At 40.7% G+C, this 20,688-nt stretch overlaps 1 protein-coding gene across 2 annotated transcripts in view; it reads right to left on the reverse strand.

Moving 5' to 3' along the window:
• The window catches only part of LOC308104642 (H-2 class II histocompatibility antigen, E-S beta chain-like), a 99,114-nt gene that overhangs the window by 38,514 nt on the left and 39,912 nt on the right, over positions 1–20,688 (reverse strand). The gene's annotated exons all lie outside the window — the stretch shown is intronic.

Genomic DNA, 20,688 nt, shown 5'->3' on the forward strand with positions numbered 1-20,688 from the left:
CTGTTAATTTCAGCAAATGCCCCCCCCCGCCCCCCCCCAAAAGAAAATAGGGACGCTAGGGATCAGTGTTATTATTGTAACAGCTCTACAACAAAACAGAAAATATGAAAGAAAGAGAGACTATATGAAACTTACTGAGGTGTGGATGGTCTTCAGGTTCCTCCTGTTTAATAGAAATGTCCCTGGCTGAGTCTGGAGAGTTCATCTTCACCTGCAGTCTGGACTCCACACACTGGTCTGAAATGAAGCAATTGAAAAAGGACTTTGTTAACTGAAGAAAAAAATAACAATAATATTTGCAGAAGGCAAAGGCAAAATGGCAAAGACCAACTCTCCAACATATGAATCTTGGGAGCAAAGATTATAGGATTTATATATTAGGGAAGAAATCCTTCGTAATTTAGGATTGCACAAGGAAGAATGTGTCAAAAGGTGGATTCCTGCGATGCAAATAATGGTCTTAAGTGAATAAGCTGAAAGTAGCCAATCAGTTTTCCATGTTTCTGCAACCAGACAGAGTGAGCAATTTGTTTTAAACATCAGGATATTATCATTGTCATGATATATTTTGTCATGATTATTTCTTAGTAAAATTAGATATTGTGACAGCCCTACAACAGAAGAGAAAAGAATAGTGGGTGGTCTTCAGGTTCCTCCTGTTTAATAGAAATGTCCCTGGCTGAGTCTGGAGAGTTCATCGTCACCTGCAGTCTGTCTTGTTATGGACATGACAAACCTAAAATGCTGTTCTAACACAGTATTGGTGAGATGTCAGCTATACTCCATATGAAATATGAAATCTAGCCTAGCTGTAGCCCTGAAACATGACTGTCATACCATAACAGTCATGGGCCCACTTGTTCCTGGTTTGCTATTTGTTTTACATTTACAACTGCCACAACGACATAAACGTTCAGATTTCAAATATAACTGACCCCCGAGCCACGGATGTAACAAGTTGAGGTGCAAATGGCCTAAGTACCTGTATCTTCCGTAGTGTTCAATAAAAAGCATTTTAATCCGATCGGAGGCCATTTTCTATTTTTTTTGGTAATGTATCAGAGTGCAATACACCTCCCAACCAGTAGTGTTGCATAGTTGAAAGCATCAGAGAAAATTCGGAGACAATGGCCGGCGATCGGATTAAAAAGCTTTTTATTGAACAATACGGCAGATACAGGTAGTTAGACCATTTGCGCCTCAACTTGTTACATCCGTGGCTCGGGGGTCAGCACTTTATATTTGAAATCTGAACGTTTATGTAGATTTGCGCTGCAGTAATCTGATCACTGGTCAGTCAGTCTATCATAGCAGCACTTGATTCTTGCAGCCCGAGCCCCACAGGCATCTGCTTCTTTCACACCCACAGGCAGAATACGTAAAGAACAGCGATTTGTTGAGTATTAGCTTGTCTGGCTCCTAGTTTATTGAGTTGAGAGAGCAACTGCACACGTAGCCAGTAACAGAACGGTCATTGCGGCGAGAGGGAAGCATGCAGCCAATATACAACAACCATTGTGCAACACGATGGGAACAGTGGGGTGCTAGACCAGCGCTGGTAGGGGATTTCTTTTTTAAATAAATAGACCAGCGGTCGGCGAGATCGACAAGCTGATTGCTAGGCCCTTCTGACCCCCCTTCCGGTGCCTATGGTGTGTGCACCACAAGGCAACATGGCCAATTTGTTTAATAATCTTTAATCATCAGGATATTATCATATATTTCGTCATGACTATTGCATAGTAAAATGTTCATATTGCGACAGCTCTACAACAGAACAGAACATTAAACGTACTGAGGTGTGGATGGTCTTCAGGTTCCTGTTTAATAGAAATGGCACTGGCTGAGTCTAGAGAGTTCATCTTCACCTTTAGTCTGGACTCCACACACTTGTCTGAAATGAAGGAATTGAATAAGGACTTTAGGGTTCCATGGTTCTACTTCCCCTAAAACGGTGATCATTGGGTATTATTAACTCATTTAGACCTGAGGCCCATTCTAAAAACACCTTCTAAATCCTGACCTAAGTTTTCTGAAAAACTTCAAATATTTATTCCAAAATGACAAACAATGTACAGTATGTTGCTATATACTGTACATAACAACAAGAACCCTAAAAGGGGTTCCCGTCCTGAAAGGTATAGTTACAAAAACGGGTCCCCGCCCAAAATGGGTTAATATATGAGGAAGAATGTTCTTCCAAAAATGGTGTTAAAATTATATTTTTATGTGGACAAAACCCACCAGTTCAAAAAGATATAGGCCTATGGCCCTATGTCAAACCATCTATTGCTTGTAGGCTTATGCGTATTATATACATGATGCAAATTCAACAGATTTTTTTTTCTTTTCAGCATTTAGAGCTGAATTAATATTCCCACTGCGTGTTTGCCGTTTTCGTAAAATTGTGATGTAACAATAAAGTTACACTATATAATTTGAAAAATAAGGAGAAATACTTTGTCAATTGATAATAACAGCAGACAGGTGAGTTTGGAGCTAAACTGTCAATTTGCAGCCCATGAACAAGACAGGGAGATCATTTCCAATTCCATGCATTACCTGGATGGTCATTCTAGGTCTGACACAATACAGCATGACAGATGTTTAGTTGGTAGAAGGATTCAAGGTGCATGAAGACATGGAGCTCTAACTTCACTTGACAATCACATTAACATTACAGACAGACTCTGTCTGACAGAGTAAAGATACTACTGGTGGTTAACAGGCCGTGACCCCCCAAGATAATCATATTTGAACTGAGGACCCCCCACCCTGATAAGGGTAGGAGTTGAGGATCTGCTATTGTGAAAATAGCAGATATATAAGCTGACAACGCCTCACGTTGCGAGGCGTTGTGAGCTTGTAGCTCGGCTATTTTCAAAACGTTTGTCTATTTCTTATATTTGACAATTTGGCCAATGTTTGACCAGTTTTTATAGTACTTTGTTGAATACTTTTGATGCAGTAAATTATTTTCGAGGTATTAAAAAGGTCTTAAAAGTCCTAAAATTGTCACTTCACTGTCACCTGGGGACCCCCTGAATCATGTGGGGACCCCCCTGGGGGTCCCGACCCACAGGTTGAGAACCACTGAACTATAGGGTTACAATGACAATAGTGACGTCAACAACAACAAAACCATAGCCTGGTCCCAGGCTAACAAAACCATACATGTATTATTGCTGCTGCTATGGTCTGGAGCTATTGTTTGTGTTTATGATCACCTTATAACAACCTAACAGCTATTAAAGTAATTGGATTTATGTTCCAACTTAAACGATGCGTTAATAAAGACAAATAGATTAAACAAGACGTGATCCGTTCATCTAAAATTATACATAGATGTAGCCCTGAAACATGACAGTCATGGAACCGAGAGTTCCTGGTTTAGAGTGGTGTTCGATGTTTTTACATTGCCAACTCTCACATGTACATAAACGTTCAGAAGTGCTTTATACCCCTGAGCCACGGATGTTACAAGTTGATCCGTTCCGCGATAAGTACCGTATCTCCCGTATTGTTCAATAAAAAGCATTTTAATCCGATCATCAGAGTGCAATACACCTCCCAACCGTTAGTGTCGCAAGGTTGAAAGCATCGGAGAAAATTTGGAGAAAATGGCCGGCGATCGGATTAAAATGCTTTTTATTGAACAATACGGGAGATACGGGTACTTATCGCGGAACGGATCAACTTGTAACATCCGTGGCTCATGGGTCAGCACTTTATATTTGAAATGTGAACGTTTATGTACATGTGAGAGTTGTAAATGTAAAACAAATCGAACACCACTCTAAAGCAGGAACTCTCATGGCTAACATAGATGCAAAACAACCTGAATGAGTTGATCTTTATACCTGCTGTGTTTCAGTGGTTGAGCTGCTAACAAACGTCCTCCTGCTGCTTAACGACGACACTGTTTAGAAACGACACGTTTTACTTTTCTTTGCATTTGACTTTGATATAAATCTATGGTATTTTAAAGTGTCAACAACAGTCAGTCAACACACCATGCTGTTTCACTACTGCATTGTGGCACTAGAGCAGTGTTGCCAGGTTTTGTGAGAGAAATAAGCAACCAGGGCTAGGAGAACAAGCCCAAAAGCAGGCCACATGAGCACTTTAAACCTATATGATATATCTAGCTAGCTAGCCTATTTGAAAAGAGCCAATCTACAAGCTCACAACACGTTGTGACTGTGAGCTTGTAGATCTGCTAGATCTGTTATTATCTTTGAAACATTTTAACAACACAAATCTGGTGCGGGGGTCCCTGGCACAAAAAAACGCAACTCGCCGCAACTTTCAATATTTACAAGACACCTTACTTATAATAAACAGACATGGCAACCATGCTTTGTTGTTCTTCTTGTCTGGCATTTCAAGGAAGTTGCGTCCGACTCCAATGAGCAGGCGCGCCGCCTACTGGGCAGGAGAAGAATAAGAAAATGTGGCACTACAGATTCCCAAACCTTTCAGACGTGACCCCCAAGATAATGACATTTGAAATGGGGACCCCTCACCCTGACAACTTAAGCACTTGGCATTGTAGGAGTTGAGGCATTTAGTTAGCATTACATACAATTAGTATCCCAACCTGAAAATGTAGCTATCTTCTATTTAATAGAGACCTGGAGAGAGACCTGTTACTGAACAAAAGTGGGTTTCAACCTTTTTCATGCCAAGGACCCCTAAATTGATATACATTTGGCCGCAGACCCCCATCTGAAAATATTGTGTGCCAGGGACCCCCAGAAGCAATGATTAGAGTTAAAAATGTTCGCTTATAAATATAAATATTCAAAAGCTATGCACAAACGTTAACTAATTTTTAACTAATTTTGACGGGGGGACCTCCGCTGGTAGGCTACCCCCCAAGGACCACTGGTGGTCCCCGGAGGGGGGGGTCGTTAACAGTGAGAACCAGTCATTAAACCAGGTTTATCAAGCTGTGGGCTATCACACAGGAGCACATTGAGAATGTATTAAAATGGCATTAACATTAACATTGAAGTTCAACCTGTGGATGGTCGTGTCCAGCAGTCCTATTTTGGACATGTTATTAATACACAACCACAACAAAAACAACTACTTTTAAAGAGGTTTTGACATGTTTATTAATTGAAATTCAGCATCTCAACATCTAAAAAGCTATGAGGTCAAGTTTTCAGGATGGATGGTGGACGAGGTATATCTCTGGTGGACATTTTGGTCAAAATTCCATTTAACAAAATGAGTGGACAATAATATTACCAGAAACACATAAAGAGCTAGCCCTGAATGACCATATAACAGCCAGGTCTGTAACTCTGAGAGTGTACAAATGGAACCAAATGGACCCGTATGGTGGTCCTTGCAAATAAAACATTTAAGAACCACTAGTACTAGTAGGACTCCTAATGTCCCATACATAGTGTCATAGTAAATCAGAGTCATACATATTCTGAAGAAAACTAAATAAGAACATTATAATGGTGTGTAAATACAAAATTGCCACGGACAAGGCCAAGCAGTGTTGATTTTGACAGCAAATTTTGATTTAGTTTTATTCATAGTCTTTTGAATAAAATTCCATTTAGTTTTAGTCATATTTTAGTCATCTGAAATGTTTTAGATTTTGTCTAGTTTTAGTCGACTAAATATCATAAGATTACAGTCGACTAAATCTACAGTTGACTTAGTGGACTAAAATGTATGTTGGCGGTGCCTTGATGGCGTCGTAATGGCTGATTTTACACTTGGTTGCATAAACACCCGAGAGCAACACCCGAGCTCAACCAAACATGAAATGACTTGTCTTTTAGTTCTACTGGATCTCTTCTCCACTAGATCCCTCACTAACATTTTAGTCTAGTTTTCATTCGTTGAAGAAATTGTCAATATATTTAGTAATAGTTTTAGTCGTCGTAGCTTAGTTTTTATTTCGTTTTTATTTAGTTTTTGTCAGTGAAAAAAGGTAATCGACCAACATTTTTCGACATAATTTTAGTCGACGAAATCAACACTGAGACCAAGTCTTTGCCACGGACACATTTGTCTGTGTACGGACATATTGATGACCCCTGGTTATAGTCTTGCTTGATCTAAAAAAAAAAGTTTTTTGGTCCACCCAGCTGCTGAACTGGGCCACGCGGGAGTAGACGCCGGGCACGGAGGTGGAGCAGCGGCTGCTGCCCCAGGACACGATGCCAACCAGGGTCCACATGTTGTCCTTCTCACACACCAGGGGACCACCGGAGTCCCCCTGAGACAGGGCACAAGCAAGGACAGGACATGATTAACAAGAAGCAGACCATTAAAGAATCAGTCAAGCAATTTTCTTCTCAGTCTCAATACCATGTACGGATTAACATGACTACAGGCCCTAGGGCACAAACTCACCATTACACCCTCCCATGCCAACACACACACACACACACACACACACACACACACACACACACACACACACACACACACACACACACACACACACACACACACACACACACACACACACACACACACACACACACACACACACACACACACACACACAGCTGAATGGAACTCCAAGCTCACAATGAGGTTGGAGGTCAAAAGGGGGTGGAGCCTGGAGTCAGCAAAACCAGCTAACTCCGGTGGACTTTGCTGGTTTAACAGAAAATTTGAGGATCCAATGGAGTTAGCTGGTTTTTGTCAGAAGTGCTTTAAAATGCTTTTCGTTGGTTTAATATTTTTTTTACCAACACACAGACGTAAAGGGTGTTCAATGGCCCTGATTTATGGAAAAACATGCAAAAGCGTCAAAATGGAGTTTACTGGTTTCTGCCGGACAGCCTATATAATTGTTAGCGTTAAAACTTGAAGGGATATTTCACTTCAAAAAAAAACGTTGGGTCATTTTATTGTCTACTCAGGCTTTTGGGAGCACCCCGGACAGTTTTTAAGTTGCTTGATTCAGTATTTAGATATTTGATAGTCATTGTATCAGACGCGCTCCCTTCCTATACAAACCCATTGTAACTACAAACTCCATTTTAACCATGTTAGATTCATCGGAAACACCCGTCCTTGGTTCTGGTGACTGATATTGTCCTTCTATTACGTGAGGAGACCGTGTTTTTTCAATAAACCTTTTCATTTTTTTTCAATATATTCTTTGGAAAATGAAAAGAATTAAATACAACAATTTTTTTTAGAAAAACGTAATCGAAAATACACGTATTAGGAGGGCAGGATGAGTCACCAGAACCAAGGACGGGTGTTTTTGATGAATCTAACATGTTAAAAATGGAGTTTGAAGTTATAATGGGTTTGTATAGGTGGGCGTGTCTGATAAAATGAATATCAAATATCTAAATACTGAATCAAGCAACTTAAAAACTCTCTGAGAGGCTCACAAAAGCCTGAGTAGCCGATAAAATGATTTTTTTTAAAAAAGTGAAATATACAAAAATCATAAATACTACTGACTACGCCAGTTGGATTTAAACCAACAAGCCAATTAAGGCTCAACATTAAAAGGAGGTTCGTTTAACAGAGCTTTGAAAACTGGGTAGGAGGCTCAGCAATGACACCATGACGTTGCAAAAGTTGACATTTTATTCACATAAAATGTTCACGCCTAGGGAGCCAGAGGCCCTGGTTGCCCCAGGTTCGATTCCAGGCCAGGCCAGCATATGTGTCGATGAAATGAAATTTGTCCCTGAGCAAGACTCTTAACCCCTAATTGCTCACAGGTTCTCATTGGAAACAAGACCGCAAGGACTTTCATGAACGACCTGTTAAAAGGAATTATCCTTATCCTAGCTAAAGCAGTGTGTAAATCCTTATCCTATCCTTATATTAAATGGCGCATTTCGCCAAATGATAATGCCGTCGGTACGTGCCGTTCCGGCTCTAAACTGTACTTCAAATTCTTTATAAACATTATTGAGGACTTAATGGCTGTTGGGTTTTGATATTAGGGTAAGTTTAATTGATCATATCTTGTAATAGTGTCTCTACCAGGCGATTAAACACTGTGCATATGTAAACATGTTTTGTAACAAAGAGAGAGACGGGAGGTAACCAGAAGACTCGTCCCAAAACACGCTCGCCCCCATTTTTCTCACCGACCAGCGGTTCTTGTATTCTTGTATTTGTTTTACAGAGGATAAGGTTTGAAATAAGTTCAGGGTTAGGCATAGTTTTACTGAGGTTCAGTTTAGGAATAAGATTATGTTTTGGCACCGTTTTACTGAGGTTACGTTTAGGAATACCAGGTGAATCCTCGCGGGTTTGCCCCGGGGCGACTGTGTTTTGGGGCGAGTGTTTTGGTATTCAGACGGAGATGTAAAGAGGGAAACAGATCTCCGATCTCAGTGGTGCTTGTGCTGAAACTTGACTCATGCAATAAGATATAAGGATAATCTGATAAACCACATGAACCCCAGTTTACGTATTCTGGGGGGAACATAAACCAAACATTGACAATCTAGCTCACAGTTACAACGCGTCGCGTTCCGACGCGCTGTGAGCTCATAGATTGGCAATGTTTGGTCTTTTTAGTCACATATATCTTAATAGTAAGTCAACTTTTCCGAGGGCGAGTGGACGATTGTGTTCCAGCTGTTCTTCAGATGGATTTTTCTTGGCTGAAAATGTTTCTATCGTCCATAAAACAGCTCTGAAAGTGATCCAAACGATCGTGTATGATGTAACTCTATGAGGCAGATCGTTCTGTTTTCCCCCAAGCTAAAATCGAATGGGGCGTTCCTGGGCGTTCCCGTCTATCTCCGTGTGTATCTATAAGACAACATTAACTCCACCCGGTTACACATATATGAAAATAAAGAATTGCCTGTCAAAATTGGAGATGAACATACAGACTTCTTCCCACAAGGCAGAGGGGTGAAGCAAGGCTGTTTTATGCAGGTGATCAGGTCATACTGTATCCTACTAGAGAAGGTCTTCAGCAAAGCTTGGACATTCTTCATCAGTACTGTCAGACCTGGGCCCTGACAGTGAATATGAAGAAGACCAAAATTATGACCTTCCAAAAATTATCACGGTTACAGAGAAATGACTCAACATTCAAAATAGGTGGGACCCAAATATAACAAACAAACTTCTATACGTATTTGGCTTCCAAAGGAAACTTCTGTTCAGCTGTGAAGGAACTCAAAGAGAAGGCAAAAAGGGCTTTCTATGCCATCAAGTGTTCAGTTCAAATCCAATTTCCGATCAGGACATGGCTCAAAATATTTAATTCGGTTATAGAATCCATAGCACTGTATGGCAGTGAGGTATGGGGCCCTTTATTAGAAAGTGATTGGGCAAAATTGGACAAAAATCCAGTTGAGATCCTACACGCAGAGTTCTGCAAAAACTATTATCCTGGTACAAAGAAAAAGCACAAACTCTGCATGCAGGGCTGAATTAGGCCAATATCCTTTACTTCTTAATATACAAAAAAGATCTATTAAATTCCGGAGCCATATTAAAAAGAGTGACCCCGCCTGTTACCATTATAAAGCCCTTGTCTGCCAAGAGTTGAACATAGAAAGGATCCTCAGTCAACTGGTCCTGAAACTAGCTGACCTTTCACCTTCTGACATCACAAACCACAGCCAGCCTCAGATGATTAGACCTAACCACATTATAACTAAAGATTAGACCTAACCACATTATAACTAAAGATTAGACCTAACCACATTATAACTAAAGATTAGACCTAACCACATTATAACTAAACATTAGACCTAACCACATTATAACTAAAGATTAGACCTAACCACATTATAACTAAAGAAAAAGATAAATACATCACTTATTGGAATGAACTTACACAATGACAACACAAAGTAGAAACATATTTGGCCCTAAACAGACGGTATACTGTGGCAGACTACCTGAGCACAGTAACTGATAAAAAACCTGAGAAAGACATTGACAATGTACAGGAAACAGATGTACAGACAGAGAGACAGAGACCGACCCCTACTTGACATATAAGATATAAATGAACAGTAGTGTTACGACCTTATAAGGTCTAGAGGCTATAAAGAGGTCAATATATACATATAAAGAGGTCAAAATATCACAAACCAGAGGAACGGAAAGAGTTTACAATTTATTAATAGGATCAAACTTAAATTTACAAACAGATTAGGGAAAGCACAAAACGTCAGGGTGGCCAAAGCCAAAATACTCCAACCCTACCTGAAAAGAAAACCTAAACTACACCAAAACAAGAGTTACAGTCTAGGCCGTCGGTTCTCAAAGTGGGGTCCGGGGACCCCCAGGGGTCCTTGGAGGGGTTCCAGGGGGTCCCCAGCAAAATGTGTTAATATAGCATCACAATCATTTTAAATCACTTCAACCTTTTATACTTTGGTTATTCAAAAATAGCAGATCTACAAGCTTGAGCTTGTAGATCTGCAATTTTTTTTAAAACATGAAAATTAGTGAAAATCTTTGAATATATATATTTTAAAGCGAACATTTTTAACACAAATCTTGGCTTCTGGGGGGTCCCTGGAACAAAATATTTCGAGATGGGGGTCCGCGGCCAAATACATATCATTTTGGGGGTCCTTGCCATGAAAAAGTATGAGAACCACTAGTCTAGGCTCCCTAACTAAACAAAACAGGCTCAAAACGGGGAACAAAACAAATGGCGGCACACCCCTACCAAGCTTCCCTTCTCTAGTACACTCAGGTGAAGGTTTGGAACATAGTGAAGTGAAGTTTCCTATCTAATAAGTGTCTGTACTTTAAACACACAGTATTAAAGTTACCTTTACGCACTAAACAGAAAAAGGTATGGCACACAGCCTATATAGACCTACAGTAGTAAACACCAACTAACTAACAGAAAGGGTTCAGCACATGGAGGTGACGGAGGGTAAACAGGACTGTAAATGAGCTTCTAACAGGCTTTTATGCTGGCTGGGCTGATTGAGGATGAAGCCCAGGTGTGTCTCCAGACACCACGCCACTCCTCCAATCTCCACTCCACCCTCCAATTACCAAACGGGGCACTGAGAACACTCAGAGGGTTAAAACACATAATATGAGGCCACACAGGGCCGTAACACATGTCATCAGTGTTTCCCATTCATTTCATAGACTGTGGTCGCCCACCGTTGTCTAATTTGGGTGGACCCATCACCCCAGATCACCCTAGAAGGTCTAGGTCCACCCATAACCCCGGACCAGCCTATAGGGTTCAGGTCCACCCATAACCCCGGACCACCCTAGAGGGTCCAGGTCCACCCATCACAGGGAAACAGTGATGTCATAATGATCTTAACACATTCATTATCACACATTATAAATGATTACATAATAAACTAGAAAAAGTGCAGGTCTCCGCCAGGTCAGGTAGGCTATTGTGGCCTCCTGGTGGCGCTATAATAGGCCAATGTGAAAAGGGTGCCATTTGTTCTTAGGCCTTGCACGACAATTGGACCCTGACTGCATTCATGATTTGAGGCATTTTGTTAAAAACATTTGTTTTGCTAAATTAGACATGCTGGTGGCGCTATAACAGGCCAATGTCAAAAGGGTGGCATTTGTTCCTCAACATAGTGTGAATGTGCGTGCAAAGTTTGACCGCAATCGGACAGTGCGTTCATGATTTGCGGAATTTTGTTCAAAACAAGCCAATAATGCAAACTTTAGATGTCAATCTTAGCCAATCAGGATAGAATATGAAAAATCAAACACATCCGTCTTGATCACATGACTATAGAGATCATGTGTACCGATTTGCGTGAAATTTGGATAAAATTGCACCGCTCAATAATTAACACTGTAATGTTTTTTCTCCAGTGTGGACACGCTGGTGTTTCTTCAGGTTACCTGACTCTCTGAAACTCTTGTTACACAGTTTACACTGGAATGGTTTTTCTCCAGTGTGGACACGCTGGTGTGTCTTCAGCATACCTGACTGACTGAAACTCTTGTTACACAGTTTACACTGGAATGGTTTTTCTCCAGTGTGGACACGCTGGTGTATCTTCAGTTCAGATGACCGACTGAAACTCTTGTCACAATATTTACAATGGAAAGGTTTTTCTCCAGTGTGGACACTCTGGTGTCTCTTCAGTTCAGATGACAGACTGAAACTCTTGTTACACAGTTTACACTGGAATGTTTTTTCTCCAGTGTGGACACGCTGGTGTTTCTTCAGGTTACTTGACTCACTGAAACTCTTGTTACACAGTTTACACTGGAATGGTTTTTCTCCAGTGTGGGTACGATTGTGTGACTTCAGGTGACCTGACTGACTGAAACTATTGTCACAATGTTTACACTGGAAAGGTTTTTCTCCAGTGTGGGTACGATTGTGTGACTTCAGGGCACCTGACTCTCTGAAACTCTTGTTACACAGTTTACACTGGAATGTTTTTTCTCCAGTGTGGACACGCTGGTGTCTCTTCAGGTTACCTGACTCTCTGAAACTCTTGTTACACAGTTTACACTGGAATGTTTTTTCTCCAGTGTGGACACGCTGGTGTTTCTTCAGGGCACCTGACTCTCTGAAACTCTTGTTACACAGTTTACACTGGAATGGTTTTGCTCCAGTGTGGACACCTCCACTTGTCTCACCCCAATCATCACTGTCTTCAGTGACTTCAGTGTCAGATTCAAGCTCAACTTCAACTTCAGAACAGTGTGAAGAGATGTCTTCATCAATTTCACTTTTCACTGCTAGTAATGTCAACATTGATCCATCAGGCTCCTCTGGTCTTTGAAGTAGCTCCTCCTGTTCCTCTTTAATGTGTGAAGGCTCTGGTTTCTCGTGGAGCAGACTGGGGCTCCTCTCCTGTTCAGAAGAATCCTCCTCTTTACACACAACAAGGTGCAGGATGTCTAGGAGCAGAACAATAACATGATATTGAACAATGGATTTCTAAAATGTAACACTATTCTTCCTTTGTCCATGTAGAACAGGGGTCGGCAACCTTTTCGACATGAAGTGCCATGTTTTTATCTTCTTGATAGTCAGTGTGCCTTAAGTTTAAGTATGACACCACATCAAAATGTCGTATTTCCACCTGATTTTGATTGTCCATAGGCTATACATAACAAACATTAGACTCAATGACCCACCTATCTCCCAGACTGGATCCCCAGTCAGAGTTATCAGTTTGAATAAATGTAGAATGATGTGCAGGATGTAATTTGTATATAGATGTGAGGAGACTTAATTTAACTGACTAAACCTTTTTTTAATATTTAATTTTAAAAGGAAAAAAAAACTCTCACACTTATGTCAGTGTGCCAATGATCACCCTCCCCTGCGCCAATGTTGGCACTCGTGCGTAAGGGTGCCTACCCCTATTGTGTAATAATTCATTGTGGCCCTTTGATGTCATCGGTTTTGTAGGCTTGCCTTCCAGCTGACCAGGGAGCATTGTTGTAGCCAACAGACCAGCACCACCTTCCCCACAGGAGTCGGCACCAACCGCCAGTCCTTCCCGCTCTACTCCTGAGGCCCACATCACCGTTCAACTCTACGTTACTCTGCAGGCTGCCATCGCTCAAACCCAAGCTACCCTGCAGACTAATGCCAGCGTTCCAACTCCACACTACACTGTTGGCCATCTCCGCTCAACTTCACGCTATACCAATGTTTTCTCTATACTTGCCTACTTGAAAATTGGCACTTAAAGTTGCGGTTGAATGTATAGACCCCTTAACAGACGACATCACACTGATAAGAACCAGTATGCGTGCAACCAGTATACGCGCAATGAAACCCATTCTGTCAGGTCTCGCTAGGACGCGCCTCACTAGCCAACACACAAGAGGGGGTTGGGGTGTGCTGACATAGATATATATAAAGGCTAGATGACTCACCCGCGCTGCTGGCCAATGGAGTACGACGTTGCCACATGGCGGGCATCTTGGGACGGTCATTCATAACATTATGTTAAATAGTTTGGTGTTGAAAAAACATGATTATAATTTTAAGTATGCAGTATCATAACTACATCTTTGGTGTTTACAAAACACCAAACCATTTGAAAATCGGATGAAAATTGAGCACGCTATGGTTATTTCAAAGTACATACACCATAGACATAATGTTATGAACGACTGTTGCAAGATGGCCGCGGTTGAGCTACGCTTGCGACGCCCCCTTGAGCCATCTAGCCTTTATATATATCTATGTGTGCTGAAACCAGCGCACCCCGAAACAACAGGTTGGGAATTGATTGCATGAAACAATCACCTGTGCGTCCAGTCTCAATGTTAGTAAACAAATAATTGGTCTATAGCCCAGGGGACGGCATCCTTTTTGACATGAGTGCCATGTTTTAATTTTCTTGATAGTCAGTGTGCCATGTTAACATTAAGTTTAATTATGACACCACATCAAAGTTATATTTCCAACTGATTTTGATTGTCCATATACTGTACATAACTGTACATTTTTTTTCTTCTTTATCGGGATGTAATGATCATTAGACTCAGATCAATAACCCACTTATCTCCCAGACAACTTGCTATGTACCCTCTACACCAAATCTCTTTACCTAAAATAGCTGATCTACAAGCTAGAGATCTTGTAGATCAGTTAATTTCAGCAAACGCCCCCAGCAAATGCCCCCCCCCCCCTGGGGGGGGGGGGTCAGTGTTATTATTGTAACAGCTCTACAACAAAACAGAAAATATGAAAGAAAGAGAGACTATATGAAACTTACTGAGGTGTGGGTGGTCTTCAGGTTCCTCCTGTTTAATAGAAATGTCCCTGGCTGAGTCTGGAGAGTTCATCTTCACCTGCAGTCTGGACTCCACACACTGGTCTGAAATGAAGCAATTGAAAAAGGACTTTGTTAACTGAAGAAAAAAATAACAATAATATTTGCAGAAGGCAAAGGCAAAATGGCAAAGACCAACTCTCCAACATATGAATCTTGGGAGCAAAGATTATAGGATTTATATATTAGGGAAGAAATCCTTCATAATTTAGGATTGCACAAGGAAGAATGTGTCAAAAGGTGGATTCCTGCGATGCAAATAATGGTCTTAAGTGAATAAGCTGAAAGTAGCCAATCAGTTTTTCCATGTTTCTGCAACCAGACAGAGTGAGCAATTTGTTTTAATCATCAGGATATTATCATTGTCATGATATATTTTGTCATGATTATTTCTTAGTAAAATTAGATATTGTGACAGCCCTACAACAGAAGAGAAAAGAATAGTGGGTGGTCTTCAGGTTCCTCCTGTTTAATAGAAATGTCCCTGGCTGAGTCTGGAGAGTTCTTCTTCACCTGCAGTCTGTCTTGTTATGGACATGACAAACCTAAAATGCTGTTCTAACACAGTATTGGTGAGATGTCAGCTATACTCCATATGCAATATCAAATCTAGCCTAGCTGTAGCCCTGAAACATGACTGTCATACCATGACAGTCATGGGCCCACTTGTTCCTGGGTTGCGATTTTTTTACATTTACAACTGCCACATCTACATAAACGTTCAGATTTCAAATATAAAGTGCTGACCCCCGAGCCACGGATGTAACAAGTTGAGGCGCAAAAGGTTTAAGTACCTGTATCTTCCGTATTGTTCAATAAGAAGCATTTTAATCCGATCGGCGGCCATTTTCTATAAAAGAAATTGTAATGTATCAGAGTGCAATACACCTCCCAACCAGTAGTGTCGCATAGTTGAAAGTATCAGAGAAAATTCTTTTTTTAAAGAGGTGGTGCCATGATTTTGCACTTTTTCTGTTTTTCATGTGTCTATGAGGTTGATAGAACTTCATTAAGCCCCCTGGTGGTGTTTTTATGGTGTTTTATGTCTTCTCTGACTATTTTGAGTTTCTTCCTGGAGGCTGAAACCTTGAGGGTCAAACGTGCCAATAGAAAAACAGCCATTTAATGACACAATAAAAATATGAGGAGGAGGGACTAGGACAGGTGGGTGGTGCTAAGGTGGTGGAGGAGGTGCTAAGGTGAGAACCAGGTATACTTAATGAACTGGAGGCGTGTCCACATAAAAACATAAACACTTTCTGTCTACATAGTTAGGGAATTTTAGCAAGATGTTTGGGCCATCTGTGAAAAAAATTACTACCAATAGCTTTCTTCACCAATGTGTTCTTATAGGTGTCTAGAATCACCTCTGAATTAATTGAAACCCAAATCCTCGTGGAAAATCCTGGAGAGCCAATCAAAGTTAAGAAGCCCAGAGGGCTTGGGTGAAAAATATGAAAAGAAATAAAAGTCTAAAATGAACATGTGAGGTGTCTAACTAGGGGTTTTCAGGGGTGCTGAATCCATTCCAACCATTATTTTTGAGTAAAAATATCTCCCTATAATATTGGTATATTGGTTATTGTTAAGCTGTAATGTATAACACAGTGTATAATCAAGGTAGGGGATTGAGAAAAATAAGAAAATATTGCTAAACACTTGATAAGAGTGTACACCTACTGTGCACATGCTCAGTGGGATACACTGTTTGCATGTGGGGGCTTGGGTGAAAAAAAACGAGAAAAAAAAAGAAAAGTCTAAAGGTGTCTAACTAGGGGTTTTCAGGGGTGCTGAATCTATTCCAACCATTAGTTTTGAGCAGAAAAACAACTCATTTTCCATAAGAACATATTATTATTACATATTGCAAGAAAGATGTAAAGTAAGAAATGTGCAGTATTGATGAAACCTGCCTGGTTGATGTTCTTACATTCTCCATTACTCTTGCCACAAGCAGATGTACACTTGACCCCCTGCATTTTACAGCAGCACCTGCGTGTACTACAGTCTCCCTCACAGTTGCAGCTGATGAATTTCAGTAGATAGTCTGGGGCAATGGGGTCTGTGGTAGGGACTAGTGCATAGCCTTCTGCTCCCAGTTTCCACCCGTAGTCGAGGACATCCAGTGATGGACTTTGTAGCAGTAGCCAGTCTCTGGTTTTGAGATATGCCCGGAGAGAATGTTGTGCTGCAGCTGTTGTAGTCGGGGGCAGTTTCTCTGGTCCGATATTCCCAGCAGCAGCATGCTTGCTGAACATCTCAAATCTCAAGTCCCCCACCAGTCTTTTGGTGGTTTCCCGTGGTACATGAGTTTGAAGATTTCACAGCCGGCTGTGATGATGGCATCTTTCTGGGCTTGGATGTCAAGAAAAACGTCCATGGCTGTCTCTGCTTGGTCCGTCTTGCAGAGTTTACGTAGTATAGGTGGTTTGCCAAAACCAAAAAGTATCACAGCCCGAGAAGCTGTGTAAGAAGAGCAGATACTTCCTGTATTTCTCTGGGAGGGCCTCTTGGATCTTTGCAACATCGATACATTTTTTGCTGCTGTGATGAAGACGGAGTGGTCTGCTTTATGATGAATAAGCATAACCAGAATGTCCGTGTGTCTGCATCCTCGGAGCATTGCTGTACACGGATTCCATTACCACTGAATGTCTCAGCAAGTAGCAGGATGAGCTGGGCCTTGTTACTCTTGTTGTTTAGGAACTTTTCTCTAGGAATAATGTTTTGGATGTCTGGACGAATCTGGATGTCACAGCATGCATGCTTTGTATGTCTGACGTGATCATGCATACAGCAGCTGCAGCACAACATTCTCTCCGAGCATATCTCCAAACCAGAGACTGGCTACTGCTACAAAGTCCATCACTGGATGTCCTCGACTACGGGTGGAAACTGGGAGCAGAAGGCTATGCACTAGTCCCTACCACAGACCCCATTGCCCCAGACTATCTACTGAAAATCATCAGCTGCAACTGTGAGGGAGACTGTAGTACACACAGGTGCTGCTGTAAAAAGCAGGGGGTCAAGTGTATATCTGCTTGTGGCAAGTGTAATGGAGAATGTAAGAACATCAACCAGACGAGAAAAGGAGTGAGGAAGATGAGGAGTTGGCTGAGTAAGACTGACACCAGGTTTCATCAATACTGCACATTTCTTACTTTACATTTTTCTTGCAATATGTAATAATAATATGTTCTTATGGAAAATGAGTTGTTTCTTTTACTCAAAACTAATGGTTGGAATAGATTCAGCACCGCTGAAAACCCCTAGTTCCACCTCACAAGTTAATTTTAGACTTTTCATTTTTTTCGGGTTTTTTTCACCCAAGCCCTCTGGGCTCCTTAGGTCCCCACATGCAGACAGTGTATCCCACTGAGCATGTGCACAGTAGGTGTACACTCTTATCAAGTGTTTAGCAATATTTTCTTATTTTATTTTTCAGAATAGAATCAATTCAACAACACCCCAATCCCCTACCATTGATTATACACTGTGCTATACGTTACAGCTTAACAATAACCAATATACCAATATTATATGGCCAGGGAGACATTTTTACTCAAAAATAATGGTTGGAATGGATTCAGCACCCCTGAAAACCCCTAGTTAGACACCTCACATGTTCATTTTAGACTTTTATTTATTTTTTCATATTTTTCACCCAAGCCCTCTGGGCTTCTTAACTTTGATTGGCTCTCCAGGAGTTTCCACGAGGATTTGGGTTTCAATTAACTCAGAGGTGATTCTAGACAACTATAAGAACACATTTGGTGAAGAAAGCTATTGGTAGTAATTTTTTTCACAGATGGTCCAAACATCTTGCTAAAATTCCCTAACTAACACTTTTTTGAAAAAAGATCTTCCTCCTAGTATAACCATAATACCTGATGACTATGTTTTAGGGGGGGGAAATCACTGAAAATCACGGCACCCCGTCTTTAAATAAATAGACCAGCGGTCGGCGAGATCGACAAGCCGATTGCTAGGCCCTTCTGACCCCCCTTCCGGTGCCTATGGTGTGTGCACCACAAGGCAACATGGCCAATTTGTTTAATCATCTTTAATCATCGGGATATTATCAATCATATATTTTGTCATGACTATTGCATAGTCAAATTTTCATATTGCGACAGCTCTATAACAGAACAGTAAAATATTTAAGAAAGAGAGAGAACATTAAACGTACTGAGGTATGGATGGTCTTCAGGTTCCTGTTTAATAGAAATGGCACTGGCTGAGTCTGGAGAGTTCATCTTCACCTTTAGTCTGGACTCCACACACTTGTCTGAAATGAAGGAATAGAATAAGGACTTTAGGGTTCCATGGTTCTACTTCCCCTAAAACGGTGATCATTGGGTATTATTAATATATGAGGAAGAATGTTTTTCCAAAAATTGTACAATAAGTGTTAAAATAATATTTTTATGTGGAAAAAAATCCACCAGTTCAAAAGATATAGGCCTATGGCCCTATGTCAAACGATCTATTGCTTGTATGCATATTATAGACATGATGCAAATTCAACTTTTTTTCCCCTTCTTTTCAGCATTTAAAGCTGAATTAATATTCCCACTGCGTGTTTGCCGTTTTCGTAAAATTGTGAAGTAACAATAAAGATTACACACTATATAATTTGAAAAAGAAGGAGAAAACCTTTGTCAATTATAATAACAGCAGACAGGTGAGTTTGGAGCTAAACTGTCAATTTACAGCCCATGAACAAGACAGGGAGATCATTTCCAATTCCATGCATTACCTGGATGGTCATTCTAGGTCTGACACAATACAGCATGACAGATGTTTAGTTGGTAGAAGGATTCAAGGTGCATGAAGACATGGAGCTCTAACTTCACTTGACAATCACATTAACATTACAGACAGACTCTGTCTGACAGAGTAAAGATACTACTGGTGGTTTACAGGCCGTGACCCCCCAAGATAATCATATTTGAACTGAGGACCCCCCACCCTGATAAGGGTAGGAGTTGAGGATCTGCTATTGTGAAAATAGCAGATCTATAAGCTCGGCTATTTTCAAAACGTTTGCCTATTTCTTATATTATTTGACAATTTGGCCAATGTTTGACCAGTTTTTTATAGTACTTTGTTGATTACTTTTGATGCAGTAAATTATTTTCGAGGTATTAAAAAGGTCTTAAAGGTCCTAAAATTGTCACTTCACCGTCACCTGGGGACCCCCCAAAATCATGTGGGGACCCCCCTGGGGATCCCGACCCACAGGTTTAGAACCACTGAACTATAGGATTACAGTGACAATAGTGACGTCAACAACAACAAAACCATAGCCTGGTCCCAGGCTAACAAAACCATACATGTATTATTGCTGCTGCTATGGTCTGGAGCTATTGTTTGTGTTTATGATCACCTTATAACAACCTAACAGCTATTAAAGTAATTGGATTTATGTTCCAACTTAAACGATGCGTTAATAAAGACAAATAGATTAAACAAGACGTGATCCGTTCATCTAAAATGATACATAGATGTAGCCCTGAAACATGACAGTCATGGTTGATTGATTGATTGATTGATGTAGTTTATTTAGAAAGACATGAGAATAGTACATGACAGTACATAACAGTACATGGAAGTACAAATTCACAATACAAGGTCTACTAAACTGGAAACCCTCATTAAGCATTACGCTTGTTTAAGATGAGGACCCCATGCACACAAATCATGATGAAATATAAGAGGCAGGCAGATATACACACTACTATACAGAATGTCATACAATCAGCTTTCAGGTTACTGGTATGACGAGAGACAAAAAAAAAATATATATATATACAAAAGAGGAAAATGAAAGAGGGGGGGGGGGGTAGGGAGGGGTAGGTTAAGACTTAGACAGGGGCCATTTTCGAATTGCAGCCTCCTGAAGGTGTATCTTTAGGGCAGTTTTGAAAGTGAGTAGGGTTTTACA

The sequence above is a fragment of the Gymnoscopelus braueri genome, assembly GCF_963280865.1.
Source record: "Gymnoscopelus braueri genome assembly, chromosome: 1".
Classification (NCBI taxonomy): Eukaryota; Metazoa; Chordata; class Actinopteri; order Myctophiformes; family Myctophidae; genus Gymnoscopelus; species Gymnoscopelus braueri.